This window comes from Lactuca sativa, chromosome 4, assembly GCF_002870075.4.
Source record: "Lactuca sativa cultivar Salinas chromosome 4, Lsat_Salinas_v11, whole genome shotgun sequence".
In the NCBI taxonomy this organism is placed as follows: domain Eukaryota; kingdom Viridiplantae; phylum Streptophyta; class Magnoliopsida; order Asterales; family Asteraceae; genus Lactuca; species Lactuca sativa.
Genome location: NC_056626.2, coordinates 36,934,391 through 36,941,392, shown reverse-complemented (window position 1 = coordinate 36,941,392; position 7,002 = coordinate 36,934,391).

The following is a 7,002-nucleotide window of genomic DNA, read 5'->3' as shown; positions in this document are numbered from 1 at the left end:
TACTCAAACCGACACAATACCATGCGTCCTGAGCCGAATCTTGCAAGCAATCAGGAGTTCAGGTCATGCATTCGAATCCCACAGCCTAACATGAATAACAATGATGATACCGACCTACGCTCAGGAGTTTCCTGAACCCTTACCAACACAACCTCAATATAAACAACCACTTAATTCTCACCCACTTGGTCTTGACGAAGGTTTTTCACCTTTTAATCCCAATGGATTTCCGATCCATCTTTCTCAACTGGCGGGAGTCGCCCATACCATGTGCTGAACAATACTAGCGTTCTATTGCTAGACAAATTCATTGATCACCTGATTTCTGAAACCTTGACGGGTACCCTTGAAATCTCAACCTATTTGATAATCCAGAACACATCCCATGATGCTATACCAACTCCATGATCTCTTACGTTAAAGACTAAAGCTATAACCCATTGCCTTGAACCGATTGATCTTATCCCACTTCCAATACCAAAGAATTGTTGGATTTTGACTAACTGTCACCCCGACGAATATAAAGCTCCTCTATCACTTCCAAAGACCAAACAACCCTTGAAGATCAACCGAACACTTCAAGAATCCCAACATTACTGATAACTTCTGATGCTCTAAATGATATCACACTCAAATCTTGAAGTCCCAAGGACGAATGCTCCAATCTAAACCGAAGCAACAGACCACTTCCCTCAGCAAACTCAAAAGCCAATACGCGCACCAATGAAAAAACCACTGAATTCTGTCAATACTGGATAACTAACCTGTTGAATTCTAACCATAAACCTGTTGGATTAATGTCTAAGTCCATAACTATAATTGGTAAGACTTGACCCGACCCGGCATGGTCCATTTGGGTTGCATGGCATCATGCATTTGGATAGACTATAATGAGAGAAATAACACTTATGGTTGGTTAATATATTATAAGTTCTAATATATTAATAAGATTATTTAATTAGTATTGATCAAGAATTAATCTAGGATTAATTAAGTGATCAAAAGAAGACTAATTAGATATATGGGTTGATTGTGTAAATCATCCATACTTATATAGTGGGCTAATGCTCCATGGATTATCTAGTTGGGCTAAAACCCATATGATGCTCCATGGATGCTCCTTGGTGTTTTTGTACCCATGGATCATGGAAATTAAAGTCCATGTCAATTAGGATTTACATGGTGTAACCCTAACTATATATGCATCTTATTCTTGACCAAAATTGGCACTAGTATCATTCTAGAGAAGGGCTAGCCGATTTCAAGTGTTCTACATTTCTCTCAAGGTTATTCCAAAAGCAATTGATGTTGTGTGAACCATTTGAGGTGTCACACTTAGGGCACTAGGCACTCAAGCTTCATGAAGACTTTCTCCATCAAAGAGGTATGTATTATATCTTGTTATGTTCATTGTTTTGTATGCTAGATTAGGATAATACCTTGGAAGTTCATATTTGCATGTATAATAGAGAAAACATAAATCCAAGGTATTTAGGGTTTCATGTACACTTAGGAGTGTTAGAATGCTCAAAACCCAACAGTGGTATCAAAGCCTAGGCTTGTTTTCTTGTTATACTTGCAAAATTGGCTAAAAAATCGAGTTTTTATGCTGTCTGCCCAGCAGACTCGCCGATTCCAAGGCAAAATGCATCAAAATCGCCGAGTTTGTTCGTGCACTCGACGAGTTGGAACCCCATACATCATATATTCAATTGTTTTGGCTGTAATTGGACTAGGAACATTACCCTAAGATGTTTTTGGACTTATAAACTTGTTTTTGATGTGGTAATGTTCATGTTAATCCAATTTCAAAGATAATTGTCAATAGATTCATGTTTTGTATTAGTTTAAGGTTTAGACTAATTACATGAAAAAGTTTGATTTGAATTATCTTATTCTTATGAGTTGCTTAGATTAATAGGAAGTTATGTGAAATTGTTGTTTTCAATCCAAATTAATCTAAGAGTTGATTCTAAAATGTGTTTTTGTAACTTGTCCTCAAGTTGTATGAAAAGTCACATTTAAGTTTCATAAAACTCATAAAAGTTGGCAATGGTTAAAAAAATGAAGATTCTTGTCCTTAAGTTATGGAGGTTCAAGAGTCACTTCATTAAGTAATAAAATATGTAACCTTAATTAATTTCATAAGTTACAAAATAAAGAAAAAGTTACATTCTTTAATAATTTTTAATAATTTAAAGTCTTCCATAACTTGTTCTCAAGTTATGGAACTTGAAGACTTTTTTAATTAAAACTACTTTAAACACATAAGTTATGGAATTAATTAGTTTTGAATAGTTTCAAAACTTGCCCTCAAGTTTTGGAATTTGAAAAGTTTTCTCTTATGAATACTTTAATTCCAAGTTAGCCCTTAGAATTTTAAAAGTTAAAATTCAACCCTTATACTTTATAATATTATAAGTTAATCATATTTATATATATGTATAAGAGTAAAGTCAGTCTTACCTTTAGTAGGCCTCATTCACGAAGTCGGTCTATAAGGGGGTATAAGGTTACTACCTATAAAATGGCAGTTTAATGGGTTTCCACTCTCACCCACCGCTTCCTTGACTGGTGGAGGGTCGTTAGCCGAACGGGTAGGGCAAGGACTATAATTCTCCCTTCATTAAAAGTATTAATGATAAATACTAAGTAACTAAACCTTTTATTAATACCCAATCTTAGTTACTTAGGAAAACGTGAATAAGGTGCTAATCCATGAAATTACACTTTGCACTTTGTTTAAGTCGGTTAGTGGAGCGTGTGTGGTTAACTGGCACACTAACTCGTATTTAACAAGGTAGGCAAAGGGTAACTTAATGTTTATCATAGTATCGATGGAGCGTGTGTGGTTAACCGGCACATCGATTGAGGGGTAAACACTTAAGGGTACCAAGTAATTTTCATGGTTACTTCACACCTTGTTTTGTGATCCTCGACATCCCAGTCACAAAACCTAAAGGGCACACTCGAGATTGAAACATGCCATTGAAAAGTTCAATGAATCTCAAAAGATCTAGGAGTTTCAAATCAAATTAAAACCTAATAATACATTTCGTTTATCTTGGTGGAAATTGGTGAATCGTCATTCGCCTACCTTCAAATATTTTATAGCTTGGATTACGGCATACCTCTTCCAAGTTATAAAAGTAGTTTGTTGGGTCCTAGCCTCAATATTTCATATTGGGTGTCATATTAAGGACTTTAGATCAACTATCTTGAATATCTCCCAAAAGATGTCTAGTTCAGACATCTATGATCTTCCTAAATCTCTTGAAACTTCACTTTATCCACCTCCTCCAATTATTCTCCCTAACCCACAAGTTCAAGGTCACTCAAGCCCTATTGGCAAGGCAAGGTCTAGGTGTGATCACATCTTGGAGATGAAGTCACATATTGACAAGCCGGGAGAGTTGGGTGTCAAAGTCTTGAGAAAGTTGGTGGTTCAATCACTGTCTAAGTCACATAGTGAGCTCCTTTGGGACTCCTATGAAACAGACTATGACAAGACCCTTAATAATCTTATCTATTCGCTAAGATCAACTTCCTAAAAACTTTATGGACACTGACAATGATGACACTGGGAATCCAGAAAAAACATTCTCTTCCCAATGGAAAGGGATCGACCATAGTCAACTCGGTTGACCAAATGGTAAAGAGAGAGGCTAAGTCTGAGATAGTCTCATTATCAAGGGTCCATTGCCATAGGAAGGAGCATTAGTTGTGAAGATGCCTAATTTTACCTAAGGATGTTTGACTCTACTTCAGGTAAAATCCACTATCTAACTCTGCTAAATTTCTATTATGAGATTCTTGATACATGATGTGACTGGGTCACATGTTGATGTTTTAAGAATCAAAGAAAAGTAAAGAAACTTAAAGAAAGAATATGTTGAATCTGATCGCGTAGATGGATTTCTATCGCGTAGTTTGAAGATTGGATTCTTGAGCTACTTCTTAGGATTTATGAGATATTGCTTAGGAATAAATAACAACAAGTTTTCATATGGATTGTAAGGATAAGTTCTTCCGAAAAGTTTTAAAATAAAAGGAAATTTTTTGAATTTATTTATTTTAAAATATCCTTACAATGGCATTTGTGAAAATTTTTGTTGCTTATAAGATTCCATTAAGAGCAAGAGTGGAAATATGAAATTGATTCTTTCATTTGTGGTAATGTCTAAATTTACCAAATAAGGAAAGATCCTCATCACCCAAGTTTCAATTGGACCGAAAGTTGGAATCATGCAAGTTGTATAGCATGATGAATGAGAATTTTTCATCTTTGGAAAGTTAAGACTAGTTCCTTGTTCACATGTATATGTGAGTCAAGTGAAGGACTAAGGGATCGAGTACACATTCTTGTGCACTGGTCAAGTCCACCACAAAATATCGATAAGATTATTCGTGATAATTTATTAAATCTCAGTAAATATGGTTATAGTTACAAGCTTAAGTGTAATTCTGAGACATTGGAAAAGGTTCCAATGTAAGGCAGAGCGAATAAGAAGAATCAACTTAGGCAGAAATATAAAAGTTTCTCAAATCTGAAAAGATGGAAGAGTACTTTAGTATCAGTTTTTGTGATCATCTTAATGATTAAGAAACCGTAGCACAATTAGTTCTCTAAGGAAATCTTAGTGCATTCTTATGACTAAGAAGAGGGATCTTGAATTGTTGAAATGGTTAAATTAAGAAGACGAGTCATACTTCGTTCCAATACAAGTCTTAGAGTCATACTCTAAGATTGTAATTTGAGTGACATGTCTTAGAGAAGGTTTAAAAACACATGTCAAATGTAAGAGTAAAGTTTTCTACTCTTGTACATTTGAAATTGGTAAGTTGTGATGTTTTGGATAAAACAAAGACCAACTAAGGCCAATTGTGTGAAGTGTTTGTCTTGATTAGAATCCACACTATCTCTTGAATATTTGACAAGGGAGTCTTATATGTCAAGAGGACAGTGGGAGTCTTAAAGGTCTTGAAAGTCTCAAGAACTAATCAAGAATAAAACCTGAAGTTCTTCACTAGCACACGACTTGAGGTTTATAACCTATCGTGTTGACATATTCTATGCCCATTCCAATTAAAGTTGGCGTTGCATATGAGTTCTTAGAGTTCTCAATTGGTTGCACAACAACTTGGGAGCAATGGCAGGCCCTTGAGCTACCAGGTGGCAAGAAATTAAGATTTAGTTTGTAACAACTCAAATTTTCAAACAATTTTTTTTCATTTTAAAATGTATTTATTTCCATTCAAAACAAGGCATAAATAGTTTATGTATTCTGTCAAATACAAATAATCAAAATCCCAAGATCATAAAAGTAGTCTTCAGTGTGTATCGATCACGCCGGCGCCTTCCCACGGTCCTCGCTAGTACCTGAAATACATGTACAACAATTGTAAGCATAAATGCTTAGTGAGTTCCCCAATATACAACTTACGCACATACGCCTTTCCAGGCCCGACCTTCCGGTCCATGTGTCTCAGGGGACTTCCGTCCCTGCTGGGTAAACCTTCCGGTCCTACCCATGCCGACCTTCCGGTCCATCACACAACATATCGCCTTCCGGCCCATAACATATTGCCTTCCGGCCCATAATATAATCGCCTTCCGGCCCATAACATACATAGCACATATAACAAATAACTTACCACATATAGCATACATATCACATATCATATCCGACCTTCCGGTCACATAGTCAAACCCTTCCGGGTACAGTATAGTGAGAAGACTCACCTCGTAAAAGCTGAAAGCTAGCAAATCCTGAAATCACTCGTGCACAATCCGACGAGCTACAACCTCCCTATAACATCACATATCTCATTAATACTTATATCTTCTAAGTGTGACTATCCCTAAGAAGTCAGACTTAGGTCAACTCTGGTCAACGGTCAACTTGACCGGACTCGGCGAGTCTAGACGTCCTCCAACTTTCTGAGATTCATTATCTACTCGACGAGTATCCTCCTCGACCCGACGAGTTACCCCTGGAAGAATCGCGGGGCTACCCCGACTCCACTCGCCGAGTCTGAAGAACAACTCGGCGAGTCCCAGTAAATCTTCAAGCTACTCGCCGAGTCTGAAGAACAACTCGGCGAGTCCATGCCATGCAGACGAGCAACTGCTTTCTAAATTACGTATGATCCCGAGATATACAATCATGGGACTTTCTGGACTTCTAAACATCTTATTACTGGGGTATAAACGTTCGGGTAATAACATAATAACCCATCTAATCACTAAATGGGTTTCATAAACCCTAGTTTCGCATACACATCAAATAACAGAATTGGAATCCGAAATATTACCTGGAATATGCCCTCTCTGAGTCTCCAAACTGCAGAACTCGAATCCCTTGCTGTTCCTTTAGCCAAAACCCTTCTCCTCTTTACCCAACAATCTCTTCAAGCCCTAATATCCTCCAATCTTGCTCTAGATGCCCACAGCCGTTTAGGGTTCCTCTCAATCGACTAAAGACGGACAATGACGGCATATAAGAGCATTATATACGATCCAAAACCGAACGGTTAGGGTTTCTGCTGAACAGCGTCGACTCGCCGAGTCCATATCTGGACTCGTCGAGTCCAGTCGCGAACCCGCGACCAAGTCTGCGATCCTACTCGGCGAGTCTAGGCTCCAACTCGCCGAGTCCCCTCTTAACTCACCCCAAAAACATAATTAAACAATACCTGAGATTTCGGGCTGTTACAGAGTTCAGTCCATATGAGCTTGGATTTGTCATTATCCTTGTCACGTGACTATAGTTTTGACAATTCACATGGATAAGAACACGTACACCATTAAATCTAAGTGTCATAAGGTTTTTCTCCAATTCATGAAAATGATGGTGAGGAAACACTTTCACTAAGTAGATTTTAGCTAGATAGCAATTGTTATATTTGCATTCTCAAAGTCGTTAGTGGAGCTGTGTGGTTAACCGGCACACTAACATGGACTTGTGAGAAGTGGCAAAAAGGTCTAAACAATTGAGACTA